Source organism: Anser brachyrhynchus, assembly GCF_964034855.1.
Source record: "Anser brachyrhynchus genome assembly, chromosome: 1".
NCBI lineage: Eukaryota > Metazoa > Chordata > Aves > Anseriformes > Anatidae > Anser > Anser brachyrhynchus.
In genome coordinates this window covers 92,133,352-92,150,835 of record NC_137694.1, presented here as the reverse complement: position 1 = coordinate 92,150,835, position 17,484 = coordinate 92,133,352, and the positions used below count along the sequence as shown (strand labels likewise).

At 39.9% G+C, this 17,484-nt stretch overlaps 1 long non-coding RNA gene across 1 annotated transcript; it reads left to right on the top strand.

Annotated features, from left to right (window-relative positions):
- Window positions 1-2,529: 2,529 nt before the first annotated feature.
- On the top strand, window positions 2,530-17,484 carry LOC308187460. The gene is made up of 3 exons (XR_013944704.1): window positions 2,530-4,095; window positions 16,100-16,219; window positions 17,307-17,484. It is a non-coding gene; the product is annotated as an uncharacterized lncRNA (long non-coding RNA).

The window sequence follows — 17,484 nt, the reverse complement described above, 5'->3', positions numbered from 1 at the left end:
CCAGATTAAAAAATAGAGTGCCATGAAAGAATTAAAGGACGGAAGAAAAGTGAGAGTTACGTATACCAGTGCTGATGTTGAAAGAAAAATATGTGTAACCATGTTCTTGGTTCATCATGTGCCAGTTCTGATGAAGCTGGTCCTAAGTATTTATATATCAAATACATCGGATAGTACAGAAATTATTTTTACATTCTGAAGCTTGCAGGATAAATCCATACAATGAAATAACAATTTATTCTGAAACTGCTCTAAACTTATCCTCTATATGAAAACAATGAAAATGAACAATAAACTATTAAAGTGGTAGCGAGGAGGATAAAGCAACGTACTAGAAGGAGAGCAGGAGACTGACCTGAGTCCTGACTCAACTCTTTGTGCAAATCAATAACAAGTGCTTCAGTTTTTCCTTTAAAATATAAGTAAAGAAAAAAGTAATAATAACCTTTCATTGTTAAGAAGCTCTGAGCCTTGGAGGAGATGAAAAGTTACATAAGTGAAAATTACTGTGCTTACTCATTTATATTAAGAAAACGTCAGTTTTTCATTAAATAGTTTGCTTTGTTCAGAAGAATGAGATCCATATCTTCATGTAACAGAACTTTTTCAGCCCGCTCAGATGACCAAAGTGTGTGATTCATTTGCTGTGTGCAGCAGCATTAAGCTTTGCCATAGTTTTGTCTGTGCCTCGTGGTGAGATGGGCTATGATCTCAAAGACTGGCAGCCTAGGGCAGGATTCAAGCTTGGATGGGAGATCTATATGAATGCATGTTATAGAGTCTTTTTGCTTCAGCAGGTGTCACATTTCCCTGAGTCAGTATTGAACTGAGACCTTAATTTGGCAGTAGAAAGCAGTGTGCTTTTGGAGGTGTCCTTTACCCAATAATAAAGTAATACCAGGAACCCAGCCGCACAGGCATACTTCGTTTTCGGTGGTGGTGTTTTATCAGAGATACCTGTAGGGTTCATAACCCTTATTAGCTGCAAAGCAACATCTCATGGGTGTTTTCTTTCAGGAAAACTTCAAATATTACGAGGTCTTATCTTAACTATGTTATTTTACCTTAATCCCCTTGGAAAAATATACAGTTTCTACACATCCTGGCTGTAACACTGGCATGCCTGCTAATTCTTGCACAATGTGCCTGGCCAGCTTGTTGCTCAGTGTTTCAGAGCTTTGCATCCATTTTCTCTTGGTCTATTCCATCTTTATTGCTGTTGCTCAACTCCATTCCTAGCAGCAAACCTTAGATTTTCTCCTCTTTAATCCACTTTGATGTAGCAGCACCCACTAACTGACTAAGCGTTCAGCAACAACTATCAGATAAGGTCCTGCTTTCAGGGCAGCAGTTGCCAGCTGACGGAAGTAGAATTATCTGTCGGGCCAGTCCAGAAGCATGTATGGACTGTCCATTTCAGGCAGTCATGCATTGTTTATATATACATATTTTAGTTTACTATTCAGCATCCTCTAACATGATGAATAATAACAGAGCCAACAGTAAAAATGAGCTGTACTTATTATTTTGGGGACAAGAGGTAGGCAAATTGAGCAGATAACTCCTCCATACCAGTTACAAAGTACTGAAGATAGAATAACAGGAAGGGGAAAATGGTTTGAACCTACCAACTTTTTGACCTGCCCCATCCAGAAACTGGTCGGTCAAGACCAGTGCATTGGAATGGTCCCTGACCTGCGGATATCAGCCCCTCACACCTGAAAGGAGTGCATCTAGCCTTGCTGGTGACATCCCATTCAGAAGTGCCCAAAAATCTGGTGACAGAAAAACAGTCTTGCAAAAGGGTGGTAGCTCTGGGCCACCTGGAAATCCAGCAGTGGAGGGAGATGCTCTGAGTGGTTAAACGGGACATACAGGAGTCATGAGCAGAGGGTTGTAAAGCAGTGTATGTTTGACCTATAAATCTCTAATGCAATGTGTGTTCAGGGAAAAAAAAAATGTTATGTAAATGTAATGGATTATCAGGTTCCATCTAGTGTTACTTAATTTCTCATTTTTCTGTTGTTTGTGTTGTAAAAGGTATTAGATGTGCTCAGTATGCTAACAAGAGTAATTAATGCCGACTTGTCATTTCCAGTGACTTGCTTTTGGCATCCAAATGCACATCCCGTTCCATGAGCTCTAGTAAGCGTATATGTTACTATTTCCTTATATAAAGCTTGTTTATCAGAGGAAATAATGCTTAGCTATTTAACACTTGCTGTGCCTGTTGTTCATTTTGCTGGTTTTTTCATAGCAAGCCCAAAAGAGATCTAAAATCCAGCTTAGCAAAGGCTAAACAGCCACAAAATGTTTAGTTTCTATTAAACCAGTGGTACTGACAAAGTCTGTTTTGGTTGTGAGGCCAGAGAGGCTTTTGCAGAGACATCTGAAAAACAGCACTCCTCACTTTTCCTTCCATAAGCTCGGGAAGTATTTATATGCTTATAAATACAGACACTGACCAGGAGCCAAGGTTCTTGCTGGCTTCATTGAGATGCTTAGATGAATATTAACAAAACCAGCCATTACAGGGTTTTCTAAATTTTGTGAGACTTTACCTCTCACTTCTGAAGTTGGAGAGGGGATTTATACTTGAGCTTTGAACCCAGGGAAATTCCTTTTGGCTGTGTCAATATCACAGCGGATTTTGAACACAAATTACATCAGTGGGGAATGTAAACAAACCTTTCAAAAGAATAAATGAATATAAATATATACAAAGGGATATTACTGGGCACCTTAGTTTCATGGAGAGCCAAAGTTCTCTATCATTTGCCATCCGAAGTGGATTCTGAACTGAATCCAAATCTGAGAGGTTTCATCTTGTCCTTCCCCACATCTGCTTTCCCATCTGAAATTTTGTGAAGTCACTAAGTCTCAGCATCATCGAACCCAAGGCCATGTCCTGAACAGGCTTCAGACTCAGACTCCTTGCCCCAGAACAGCAGAGCTGTAAATGCTGAATCCGAGTGTCAAAATCACCACCAAAGCTGGGAGCAAAGCAGGATTTCTTTTATCAGCTGCAGGGTTCATGTATGGCAGCTTAAGCTGATCACAGAACTATGTTTTTTTTTTCTGAAATTTAGACTTCAGTAGCTTTAAGGTGAAAGAATTATATTTCACAACTCAAGTAAACAGTCTGGTAATGATCCACATAGCTGAGTTTTGGATCAAGATTACGAGTTTTGTTAAGAAATCGAGGTAACAAGTTTCGATTCAGCAAGGAAAAACAGGTATGAGTGAAAACCCCTAAATGAACCCTAGGAACCGGAACTGTAAGTCTTCACAGGCCAAGTGACCCATTGAGCAAGGAGGCCGAGGCCCTTCTGTCCATGACTGAAATTGCTGGATATGTTTAGCAGTTGTTAAGTGCAGTTGCAAGTAGTGAAGCTATTAAGTTGATCCCTTCTGCCAAAGCTTTTGGACTTGTTTTGGGCTAAAAACGTTGCTGTCCTTAGAACAGAAGCCTGAGGCAATCTAACGGGGTTTTAAAAAAATTGTTTGTAAGCACATACACATGCCACTTGGCGGACTTCTCTTTCATTCTTGCTGACAGCAGGAACTTGTCGAATCAATATGATTCCAACATATCAGCCCACAGACTTGTGGGGTTTATATTTTCATTAGAAGTACATATGTGTGCTCCTTTGTCCTCTCCTCAGCCCATTTTTTTTTTCACAGTAGGAATTCTCTCCGCATATTTGGCGTGGAGGCACATCAGCACTGTACCACCTCTGGCGAGCATCGAGAGGCTTTCCAACATAAAGCTAATGAATCTGCATGACTCGGAAAAATAACTGTGAGAGGGGAAGCGTGGTTCTGTTTCATTGTGTGGCTCGCTTTGGAGACCATTTCCCAGGCAGCTGTTTCCAAGAGGAAAGATCTTGCCCCATCTCTCCCGCTGCTGGAGGGCCTGTGCCAGGCTGCAGCCTCCTGCGGGGGCCTCCCCCACCAGGGCAAAGGGGTGGAAAGGGGTAATTACTCATTAGCACTTAGGGAAATGATGGAGGAATGCTTTGTAGCAGTTCTTTGCCTGGGGGATGTCCTGTAGCAGTCCCTGCACTGGACACCTAATTTATTGCTGCCCTCAGGGTAAGTATTTCTGCCACCAGAAAGATATTTGCTCCCTGCAGCTCTCAGGAGAAAATGGAGAAGACAGGCACCAGCTTGGTCTTTAGCCAGTTTCTTCATGTGTCACCGTACTCAACGTGTGTTTCTCTGCTGAAACAATCCTTGGGTACTTCTGAGAGTTTCACTCAGTCATTTCCCCATGCTTTGCTGGGTTTTTTTGTTTGCTCTGGTGTTGCTGCTTCATTCCTTGTATTGTTTTCTGTGGGGAGTGGAAAAGGCATGTTGTCTTGCAAGCTAAAGGTGGCACAGGCTGTTTCCATCATCACATTAATGTAAACACAGACAGATAGAGGTTTTGTTATTCTGTTTCGAGCTGCAGGGAACTTTCCTAGTTTTGCTGCTGCCACGAAGCGTGCAGCCCTCTGAAATGGCTGTCTGCCTGTTCCAAGCTTGCTTTCAGAAGGAAACTGGCATTTAGCATTCATGACAGGATGAGACTTTAAAGGAAAAGGTGCTTTTTATTCTCATTTTCACACACAGCTTTCTGTTTGTCTTCCCTACCTAAAGCAAATGTTAAAATCAGGCACCTGCAAGGCAAACATACCACTTCAACTGCATGAATGTTGCAATATGATTCCAACACTTAATACAGACATTTTTCTGTTGACCACTTCACATGATGACTTAATAGAAAATAAATGATGGTCTTATTTGATTGAAATTTTCTCTCTCTCTCTGTCTCTCTGTCTCTCTGTCTCACTGTTTCTTTTTCTTTTTCTTTTTCTCTTTTTTTTTCTTGCTTTTTTCTCTTAATGGGGAAAGAAGGATAAAAAAAGGGAAATAAAAATGGGTCAGAAAGTGATGAATGACATCTAATGAGTTGCATGGGAAAGTCAGGAAGTTCCAAAAATAAGGGTACTGAATTAGGATCACATGTGTTAAGAAGTAAGTGTAATAGAATTAAAGCAAGATGTAGTTTAGAGGTTCATGTTCCTGGGATATAACACAAAGGAAATGCTAAGTGAAGCAAAAAATTGAGGAAGTATCATCATAAGTTAATAGTGGTTAAAGAGAGAGAAAAGGAAAAGCTAGGGTGAGTTTTTCTGGACTGAGGTAAAGAAGGAAGGAAAGTGGTTTCTGATTGTAGTATGCTGTCCACAGGAATGCAGGCAAATGGGGGTATGAAAAAGCTGCTACACTGATGCCAAGGCAGGAGGATTGAAAAAATAAAATATAAAAATAAAAAAATGCAGTATTCTACTTGCCTGTCTTTGCCACTGAGTGCATAAGCCCTCACTCATCTCTTGACGGCACAGCTTCACCACCACTTTGAAAAGTGAAGGAGGAAAACAAGCCCAGGCTCTGAAAACACATGAACTGCTTAGGGGGCACATTCAAAACAAGGAATCGGATCTTTTGTAAGTGAGAAAAAGCCACATTAGTCAGGGAAGGGGATGACTTTGGTTTATTTTGTTGCTAGCTGATAGTTCTGTTTAATCTATGGTTAATGTAAAACCTTTAGACAATGTTTTCAATCCTAGGTGCTTAAACAAAGGCTCTTAAATCAATTTTCAGCACAGAAATAAAGGAGGACTGGTTTTCAAAGGCAATGGCTTCAGTGAGGTTTATTGGTGCTGTGTCAGCTCCCAGTCAGCTGCCAAAATATGGATTTGGGAGCCCAGATGCCAAGTCGTCAGCCAAGTATGAAAAGTTTGGCCACAAAATCTGCTGTTGTAGCCTTGGTGCCTGAAGAGTTTAGAAAAAATGTTCTGGAGAAAAACACAGTCCAACAACATTTCATTCGTTGTTTTCACCTGTTCAGAGTTTGTGGTGTTTGTGACCCTGGGAGGAAAATCCATGACAATTCCTAGGACTGCCCACTTTGCTTCTCTTCTGTATATTCCTTTAAATACTCTTTTGTTTGTCTATCTACAAGCAAGGTACAAACAGCTCAGAGAGTAAATGAAATGGTTATTTTGTTTCCTGAACTTCATTTTATTTTTGCTACTCTGGAAAACTAACAGTCTTGTAGGTTTCCCTTCGAATCAGAAGGCAAAAGTCTTTTATAATATTGAATCATTTACAAATTTAGTGAAAAGATTAAAAACACACCAAGCAGAGGATATATAATTTAATTCGCCTGAGACAACTGCTATTAATTTATTCTATCCATTAAACTTTCACTTGTTAAAAACCTAGGATGCATCTATTTGTGAGAAAAATTAGATTATAACTCCTTCTTGACTCATGCAATTTTTCACATCAATGGCAAAACCCCAAGTTGCAGAAGTTTATGAAGCTCTTTTTATAGGTGCTTCTAAGTTTCATCTGAGAGCAGTGTCCACTTCAACACATTTTAATAGTGACCAAAGAGCCTGAAAGTCACCCAGGAGTATTCAACCAGTTGAAGTCAACAGCAGGCATGCTGGGGACGTAAGCAACCTTACTTACAGGTTCCTAGAAACATCATAAAGGACCTCACGGGAGTTATGAAGCCAGCTGCAGAGCTGCCTTATTGCTCTTGACGGATTTAATCATTGCAAAGCTGGCAGCCTTCGGCTCACACTGGAGTCGCTGCATCTAGGCACATCTTCTGTGAGCCCTTAAAGGTCCAGATTAACATATTGCTTTTGCGTATCAGCATTTGAACATCTCTTGGAGAAAGGGCCTGACAAAAGTGCCGAGCACTCGGAGAACAAAGAGGTCTGGAGAGCAGAGAGGACTGTCATGTAAATAGCTGATAGAGGCTTTTGATAGAGACATTGTCCACAGTAGTGCATCCGCAGCCAAGCTGAGCATCCTTCAGCTTTAGGAGCTGCAGGAAGAGTTTAAGTAGCAGCTGAAGAGGCCGTGAGCCAGGACATGATACCCACGGACCAGCCCCTGGGTTAGTCCTACGATTTACACAAGGCAATCCCTGAGGTCCGCTCTGAAACTGTTTCTCATCATCCAAGGATTTCCGTTGGATTAATTAAAACATTAGTGCCTGGAAAACCTTTGAATTTCCTTTCAGCAGCGTAAGGCAGCACTGAAGTTCTTTGTCCAATTAAAAATCTCCATTTGACCTTCCACCCTTATTTTAAAAGTGGTGATTTGGCAAAACAAACGCATGAATACTAATGACAATTGTCATCCCTTCCCTGGTTTATCTGCGCTGCATCCTCAGTTGCTGCTGTTATGACGATTTGGGATTTTATTTGTATTTAAGCTCAAGTAAATGCAGGTGCAAATTGGACACAGAGTTGCAGTTCCTGTCATGAAGCCTAAAAACCCCTCATTCCAGAGATGATTCTTGTTAAATACACAAATGGGAACAACTTGCCTTTCACTAAGTCCTCCCTAGACAGTGAACTACTGCTCTCCTTCACAGATTTCTATCAGAGGATCTTTCAGACTGCTGACCGCTATAAAATCCTGCTATTGTCCCTACCTGCTACAAATAGCTTAGCCAACTCTGAACTAAAACCAGAGTCTTTTCACTGGATTATGCATTGCAAAAGGCTTTGGATTATTTTGTATGACTAGACCCCTTATATATAACAAAGAAGATTATGGTATTAAACAATAAAGAATTTTTGGACTCGTGGGGGTTCAAATCTTTAATTATTTTGCTAAAAACTTCAGGATAGAAGACTCTTGATAATCTTCTAGTGCAATTGATACCATAGCAATTGGTACATTTCTGAACACTTTAAAAAAATATATTATGCACAGCCCCTCTGATACTCTAGGTGGCAAAACAAGTCCCACTCACTCACACCACATCAGTACTGACTGCAGCACTGAGACATATTAACAGGAGTCTGCCCAGGCCTTGGCAACTGGTTTACTAAAACACTTGAGAACTGATACATTTCAGCAGTAGTTATTGTTCTGTTGTTATCAGCATTTACATAGGGCTGGCTGTCTCGCAGCCTTTACGTTTATTCACTGTTATTTACATCAGACGCAACTCACAGAGGTAGAAGAGAGCCCCCAGTGAGCAATTCCTCACATGGGATATCCCACAAGCACCAGCCTCATGAACCTTCGTTCTCTGTGAAGAGTTTACTTGTGGTTGATTGTCTCTGGCTTTTTCATTCTGAGCTCAAGGTGAAATTTCTGCCATGGGCATGCATTTATCACATTCTCTGATATGTGCATTCTCAGGTACATAAAAAGATGGGAGCTTTAATGGTAACATTTACCATAAAAAGACACAAAAAGGCTCTTGTTCACCTCTCTGACCACTTATTTTCTTTAAATTTGTAGGAACTGAACTATCTTTTAAACCTGTATCTCTCTATCAAAGGTTATTTTTATTGGCTGGCTAGTTCAAATCTACTCAATGGAGGGAAAAATGTGGTGAAATTACATTATCTGGTTTCCATAGGAAACAGATCTAAAAATTAAGTGGCCTACTTTACACCACTGGCACAGATGAAGTATGTTCCAGGAACATGACCCTGATGAGGTGAGAAACAGAAAGTGCTGGAGTCGGACCCGATGTGAACAGGGGGAGAGGAAATCTGCAGGCACTGATGGTGGCCTGTACAGACAGGCTGGTGTCCATCCACGTGGCTGGGAGGAAGCATACAGATCCCTGAGGCTCAGGAGATCTTTGCGAGCCAAAATTTCTCTCTGACTTTTGTGCAGCACAGATTGTCAGGAGAGATGTTAGAGGAAGAATTGACGGTGATCAGACAAATGAGGAGATGTTTGGGAGTCAATGCAGTCAAGGACTTCTTTTACAAAATATGATTACATCGGTACCCAAGAATAGATAAGTACTTGAGTAGTGGTAGGAAAGGATTTTTTCAACAGGGCTGAGATGGAATAAATGCAGATGTCCTCCAAGAAAACATGCTACTTTATTTATACCGCTACTGAATTCAGCTCATGACCCCTTGCCCATAGGAATTTTGGTCCAGCATTCGCTTTAATGAGTCTGTCCCACACAGGACAGCAACGTGGAGAAATTTCTATTTACTTGTAAAAACGTGCAGCCAAGCCATGTAATCTGCATTGCCTGACAATGTGTTCTCCTACTGTAATAACCAGCGACCTTGGAATGATTTAAACTGTAAATAACTTCTGGGGCTTATCAGAAGAGGAACAGTGAAGAGAATAATAAAACAGTTAACTGTACTTGATACTCTGAGAACTCACCATTATTCTCACCTATGGTGAGGCAACTACCTTCCCATGAAAAACAACAGCAGCTCCCTTCTCTGCGACAAGGATCCATGCTTTGAGAACAGATGGTGTTACTTTGCATGCCAAGAATTCTGTAGTTCACTATTTATTAAATTGGCCAGAGAAGACCATATGACCAACTCTCAGATATTTCACATGAGCTGTGATGCATGCATTGTTCACTCTGAACTCTTGTTTGCTCTGAGGACCTTTTACACTGTAAAGGAATGGAGTTTGCACGTGACTGGAAATCAGGTCCACAGGTCCTCTGATTTTTCCTCCAGCTTTTTATTTTTTTTTAACTCTGTTTCTATTTTATTCCTCAGTTCCTTTTTATTTAAATCACTGTTGGAAGATGATGTCAATTACTTTACTATGTCCCCAGTACAGATGGTGTCGGTGTCTAAAGCTGGTCAAGAGGAAGCACTACTGCTTTCACTTCATGTCTGTCCGGCGTCTCCTTTGAGTTCCTCCTGTGACCTAGGTCCACAGTTCATGATTGCTCTACTTCCTCTTACAATAAGTGCCAGAACTCCTATGTCTTCAAAAGCAGCATGCCCACAGATTCCAGCAGACCAAAGAGCAAGCCTTCTAGCTTTCTGTTGACTCCTCTCCCCATAGCGACACAATGCACTGAAGTCCAGGACAAACCACAGGGGCTACAGATATTTCTAGAGGGAGTAACTGAGATGTTTAGATGCATGGTATTTCTCAGGATTCAGCCTGGATGCTGACGTTTTAATCTTCTCAGTTTCAGTCACCTTTTCAGCACTGTAATATACTGCAGTATTACGATACCCAGAGGAAAAAAAAAAAAAGAAGAAAAAAAAGAGGCCAAACTGAGCTAATCTCTGCGAAGCTGCAGTTTCTGTAAAGAACAATTCCTGTTATTGATTTTGGCTATTTGATATTTCTGTGTTTTGGAGATTGCTCTGAAAGGAAAGTATGGCCCTCAAGTAGACGTTTACAGCACTTCATAAGGTCCCAAATTACTTGACAAATACAGCTTTGCATAACCTGTAATCACCATCTACAAGGGGGGCCTACTCTGCCCCTGGTTGTGAAAAAGCACACACAGTGCTTCTTTACAAATGCCTGCAATTGCAGTAGCAAGGCTCCTGAGAGAGGCAGCACGTGCCACAGGCATTACAACTCGGACTTGTGTGTGCTCAGCGCCAAAAGATCAGGCTTGTTTGAGAGCATCTATGCCCTAGGATCTCTTTTCTGTGTTCACTGCCTAAGCTTCTCAACTTTTTACTTTTTCTTTCCTTTAATGAAAAAACTCTGCTTTGTGTTGCATTAAACAGCACATTTGTGTCTTCATTCTGAAGACTGAGAACGGATTTCGTTACAGATATACATCTCTAGACAACTTAGCTCCTTAAGTAAAAGGATCCCAAGCCTTCAGAGATCAGAGTAGCTAAGGAAATGTTAAGATGGGGAAGTTGTTCAGTGACCAAAGTCTGAGATTTACAAGCCAGTGGATCCTGTGTAATCAAATCACGTTTTTTTATGGTTGGTTCCAAAGTCACCTCAGCAGGCAGGGCTGAGGGCCCACAGGATGGGTTTGTTGGAATTGCACTCTGGAAATGGGACATGGTGGTGGGAGGGGAGGGAGAAGGGAAGCAGCCAAGCAGGCAGAGAAGCAACAAAGAAGCTCTGATTTAAGATCGCTCATGCTGCTTTCTGTGCTGCTGCAAGCCATGCTTGTTTCAGATTTCTTAGCCTTCCCTGGCTAGAAGACTTCAGAAAATCATCTCTTTTCTTCTTTATTCAGACCTGGACTAATGTATAGACAGAGCATAAGACAGAGCATTGGATAAAGTGTTTAGTAAGAGGAAAAAAAGAAAAAAAAGTACTGGAATCTCGGCAGGGCCAGGCTTGCAGGAAGAACCAAATCTTCCAAGCAGGGCACTCAGTCACTGTCTAGTGGTAATGGAGGTGTCTGTTGCAAGAGTCTTTGGAACTGCATCTACAACAGGATAAGGGGAGACCCCTCAAACCACTGTTTTGCTCAGGTCTTGCAATCCAGCAGGCCATAGTCCTATTTGACCAGCCCAGTAGTGATGAATAATTCACCCCTACTCATACACCTTAAGTACATTAAAAAAAAATCTCTTAAATATCCTAGCCACAGACTTCAGGCTGTCCTACATGGCCATTTCTGGAGAAATGATTTCTATTGACTATTTACAAATGCCTTATCTATGTACAATCTGATTACTTCTCTAGCAGGGATGCTTTGGGACACTCCATCCAAAATGTTAATAAACACAACTGGGCATATAAATTAGACTAGACACAGCAGGAGTTGCTCTGGGGGCAATTTCTAGAAGAAATATTCCCATCCAATGGGCTCTTGTAACAATTAATCTGCCAGTCGATCACCTTGTTTCAAGTTGCTTCATTGTCTCGAGCCAATCCGTTATCTCACCTACAATGAGATGGTTGGGATACTCCTTAACACCCAAGGAATTCATGATGTGAGAGCACTCAGTATACATACAGGCACAGCCCTGCAACCCAACTATGCCACAATTATAACTAAAGAACAAACTTGATTTACCTATTTATAACTCACAACTTCAGTCTTATAGTTGCTACACCTAGCTGTCTCGGATGTGGGATGATGAAGACATGAAGAAGTTTTTCTGCTTCTGATGATAAATCCTTTTCTGAATTAGAATATCTTTTTTTGCAAATAATTTTTTCAGCAATAGCTGAGAGGGATCACTCAGATAGGTCTGCCTTCCTTCTAGATACAGGTGGGGACTGAGCTCTGAGCTGCAAGCTGGAATTTAATTTCTGACTTCTGCTGTACTTTAAAGGTAAAAATCCCGTTCTAGCATACCTGTTATCACAGTTCTATCATACCTGTTATCTCCTCCAATTTGAGGCAAGAGAGAATTGCAAGCATGATCTGGACTTCCATTTGTCTGCTTTTAATTGAAAATATATTGAATCTTTCAATTCTCAGCAAGATTGGAAGAAAAATCCAGTCTGATCATTATTCTGCTAGATATATGATTTATTAGGATGAAGTTAGCCTCTTCATATTTGAGAGTTACAGTATCCTATAAAGTCTGTTACTTTTGATGCTCGTTTTTCTTAATGAGTGCATTTCTAAAAAGAGCCACCCAGAAAATGGTCTGAACAGAGGAGAGTGGGGACTGAAGCAGAGGAAGAGGGAGAGAAGAAGGCATTTGCTGTATATTTCAATGTAGTATCACTTATTCCAGAAAAACTACACTGTTTCACACTGAAGAGGGATCTAAGTTGAAGTGACTATAACTGGGAATCTAAGCCTGTATCTACCACCTGAATCAATATGTAAAAGCTCAGATAGCTGAGCACCCGCTGATCCTGGCACTTTCTCTTTTTATATGCACATAAAACAATCTTTAAAGGTTTTCTTGGTAGTACATTTAATTCTTCCTCTTCAAATAATGACATTTACATGGTAATCTTTCTTATCTTCAAAGCTTTTATCCTAGCTTTACAGGATTTCTACTGTACAACAGCAGTGTTTACTGAAAGCGATCAGCAATCATATAACTCTTCTGTAGATATTCCAGTGAATGTTGTTTGGGACAGTTCCTGCTAACATAGCAGGAAACATGCAGCGAATGGGAAATGACGTGAATATCTTAATTTGGATCCGGATTCTGTCAGTTCCCTGGTGGAAAGGGCGTGCAATTCACAGAATCAGGTCCCTTGTTTTAATGTTGAAGTATTTTAATGATCTACTTTAATAATGCAGGTAAAGACAAGGAGCATTGCCTGTTTTCAAATTATATAATAGTTTTGCATCAAAGCAAAATGAAATGTTTGCTTACAAATTCTTAACCATAGGTATTCAGACAGCTTTGTCTTTTTACATGAAGATTCAAAATATGACAGAATGTCCTGTAGCTTTCCTGGAAGATCGGTGATATTTTCCTCTATGCATAGCTAATAAAGTATTAAATTGCTGGACTCAAAATAAAAGCAATAAGAATTATCTAGGGGAGGAGCATGTCTTTTGAAGGGGTGAAAAAATTTCTGAAACTGTTCTTAGGGAATAAGCCCGCTCTATTCCTTCTTCCTGCAGCAATCTGTACAGTACAACAGTCTGGGTATGCTATTCTGTGCAATTTCACAGATCATCGCATCAGCTTCTTGTTTTAACTTATTGCCAGCACCATATGATAAAATCCAAGAAATCACTGAAAATGCAAATCATATTAATTACTGGCAACATAGTGATTTATGGAGAAATCAGTTAGAGCTATACACCTCGTGTTCTAATCACATCTAGGTTTGTCCTGCTATGAAGAAAGTATATTCACTGATTTATTAAATCACTTCAGACACGATGAAGTTTACTGGAATGAAAAACTATGGTGTCAGTAAAACAGAGCAGACTGTGTATCTGAAAAAACTTTTTTTATTACTATTATTACTGTAATTTTTGTGTTCTATCTTTATTATTCTATGATTTACACTGAAGACTGGTAAACGTGAAGGAGATCTGTCTCCTAACTAGCTAGTTGTCTTAACTAACATTCCTTTACTAAGTTTTTAGCTTGTGCTTTTCTGTCCTTGTTATAACAAACATCTTCCCATTTGAAGTAAAAAAATGCCATGCATTCCCGTGGACAAAACCAGAGCTTAAAAAAAAAGCTCAGAAAAGATTTTGCACAGTTCACATGTCAGACAAACTTGTACAGGCTCAAACTGCAACAGAACACAAAGATCAGAAATTCCTAGATGTCTGTACATATGCATCCACAAAAGATGTCTGTAATACTTGAGTAATATTGGTACAATGTTGTGTGGGCACAGAGGATACAATGGGCATTTTATAGAAATCTACTTTACTAGGAGTTTGAGGACACAAAAGCAAGCAGAGAATGAGAAGTCTGCGTGCAGATTTCAAAGCAATTTCAGTCATGGGAATGAAAACATGGGTCAGTCTTGTTTTTCAGTAGGACGTAATGAAGTGACTCATAATACAGAGACCAAGTATGAATTAGCATGGTATTACAATGACATGGATACTAAAAAATGGGAGAATTATATACAAATGTTGCTAGGTGAAAGAGAAATCTCGAATTAAATCAACATTTTCTGTGTAAATAAATGTGCATATGGGTATACATGCATCAAGTGTAGCACCCTTCCCCTCAACCTCTAGGAGACAAAAATTTACACGTTATTTTTTTCTTATACCGTTTAGTTATATTTTTTCTTATTCTGTGTCACCCTGTGCCCCACCCCATGGGAAGATGGAAAAGAAAGTTTAATCATGAAAACCTATTCTCACTACACCTAATGGCAAAAACAGAACTGGTTTCCTTCTCTCAAATAATTTGCGTAAGAGGTTTGCTTTCGCAGGCACCAGTTCTGCAACATACATCATTGGAATGATAACTGGTGGCATGGGGTGAACCACTGTCTTCTCTGTGCCCATAGCAAGTTGTAGGAGTGCTTCAAATATATGGTCTGTTGTAGGGATGAGGTTATAGATCTCTCCACTTTGCTTGGTTCCAAAAATTGCAGCTTGTAAGGATTTCAACGCATGGAGTTTTGAGCTTTACCTTTCTTTGGGCCCTTGGGTGTTGGGCATCTGCACCTCCCCACCAGCACCACTGTGATGGGACCTGCCACCAACTCCCATGCTTCCATGTCACAGGAAATATTGCAAATACAATTGCAGCTGCGCACCGCACACTGTTTTGTACCCCTCCCGGGGCTCAGCGAACGGCAAGATAATAAATTATTTTTCTACAGAGTGCTAGAGTGTGCACTTATATTTCCTGCACTTATACTGAAGTCCTAGACAGAACTGTGATATAATTGATGGTGATGGCAATGTAAATTACATTTTGGATATAACTCAAAATATCTGAGATAGCTATTATGCTTATTACTGATGTAGGTTTGAAATTATATCAACATATCTCAGAAGTATGATAAATATCTGAGACTCTAATACCTGCAATTTCTTTTTAGGTCTGGCTTTTCAGCACAAGGATTCTGAAGGGAGCAAAAACTGAGTTCTCTCAAACATATGGCCGTTAAGCAGTACTAGACACTGAATTTCATTTTCAAATTCATAATTTTGCAATTTGGCCACATACTACTTCATCATGAGGAACATAAATCAGACTCAGAGTTCATACACAAGTATTCATCTTAGTATTTATGGTTAAATACTTTCTTATTTTTGCTTACCATCTTTGTGTGGAATTTTGTAATTCTATAGGTCAGTACTTTGAACAGTAAGAAATCATTAAAAAATTGTTTTGAAAAATAATGTCCTTAAAATAATAAAGATTTTAGCTGCTATACATGACATATAATGACCCAAACTGCAATAACAAAAATAAGCATCTTGGGTGGTACATGTAACAGAATGATTTTAACGTACCTCATCAAGATACTGATTTAGCCGAGGTGATTTATTCTGAGGGAAATATGGCATCTATTTAAATATATATATATATATATTTTGGCTAGGTCTACCTGTTAGTCTCATGAGTAAGCAGTGACCAGAATTAGTAATGGGATAAAAGATTTCAGAGCATACTTAAGCAGCTATAAAAGTCCAACCAAGACATTTTCTGAGCCAATATTTAATTAATTATTAATCATGGCAACAGGAGATCTTTTACATTCAAATAGCCACACTTTCCAAAGAAGCTTGCTCAGAGAACTCAAGCCTCTGGTCACCAATGACCACAACAGTACTTAATAAATTAATTGCAAGTATAGATCTCAATATTCAGGTCAAATACTATTTCAGAAATTGAAGTCCTTCCAAATTTTACCTTTGGGTTTTTACATTTTACTTCCTCTTTTAAAACAGCGCAGCCATGCCACCCCTTCTAAATGCCATGGTTTTAACACTGCAAAGTTGATCTCATCTCAGGAAGACTGATGAGGACTTGAACACCTGTGAAACCTCAACAGGCTTGATTTTAGTTTGGTGAGGCTTTTTATTATTACTGTTTTACTTTCTATTATTTTCTTTGGTAGTCAGCTTTTGTTCAATAGAACATGGTTGCACTCTATCAAAATGTCAAGACATTTCACTGTTCATCTCAACATAAATCTTAATTGTGGTACAATGGGTGAAATGTTCTCTTCTGGCAAATCTAGAAAAGATTTTAAAACAGTCAGTGAAGTCGGTTGATACTGAATCAGTACTGTTTGATATTGATATGAAGTTTTCATGATAACCAGACAAGTGTTACATGGCTCAGGTTCAGGAACTACAACCCAGTGTCATGCCAGCAGTCTTTATGTACAGCACTAAGCTGGAAAATAAATTAGTAGGAGATCAGTAAAAATGACTGTGATTGTATGTCAGTGTGTGTAGGTCTCCAAAATGTTAATCTTTCCCGAGCTTCACACTCCACTGGAACTAAAGGGTTTGTCACATGAATTAAAAATGTAGGGGTATGTTTTGTAAGTTACTTCCCTAGTGGGGTGCCAGAGAACAGGAAAAAAAATTAAAAGGCATGAGATTTCAAATTTGAGATGGATGCCTCAGAAGGGAGAATTATTAGAGTGGAGAATGGGTTTGTAGTGCCACTTTTGTAATCAGTTAAGGGCAAATGTCAGGAAGGAGTGATTTCAGACCTTAAGTCACCCATGTGTATGCTTATGTCTTTATAAATGTGGAGAGAATAGAACCAGCAGATAGCATCCCTTACATCAACATCCAAACAAACTCGTGTGTGCTTTAGAGCCCAACCCCCTGAAGGTGTGTCGTTTTAAAAGATGCATATACAAATGCTGCATAGACACAGTTATGTTTGGGATTCATGTCAGAGCATGGAAAGAAGACTGATTGCTATTAGAGCCTCCGAGGTTTCAACATCAGGCTGTTAGTCACTTCTTGTGTAGTCCGTGAAATTGTCGGTCTCAACAGCTTCCCTTGGCACTGATGATATGCTCTCAGGGGACAGAAAAGAAAGAAAAATCTGCCAGGAGTCTAACTGTAGTTAAGTGGAAATAAGTAAGCAAGATCAGAGCTTACAAAAGGTAGACTTACTGCATTTCTTTTACAGCTGAGAAAACAGAAATCGCTTTTGGCAATGTTAGCGGAGTTAGTGCTCCGGTGCGGAGTAGCGCTGGGAACAATACTGAACAAAATCATGCATTGTTCTTTCCAGAGCAGTCCTGAGCTCAGGTTGGGTAACACGCATGGTACCTGCAACTGGCCTTGTAATGCAGTCAACATCACAG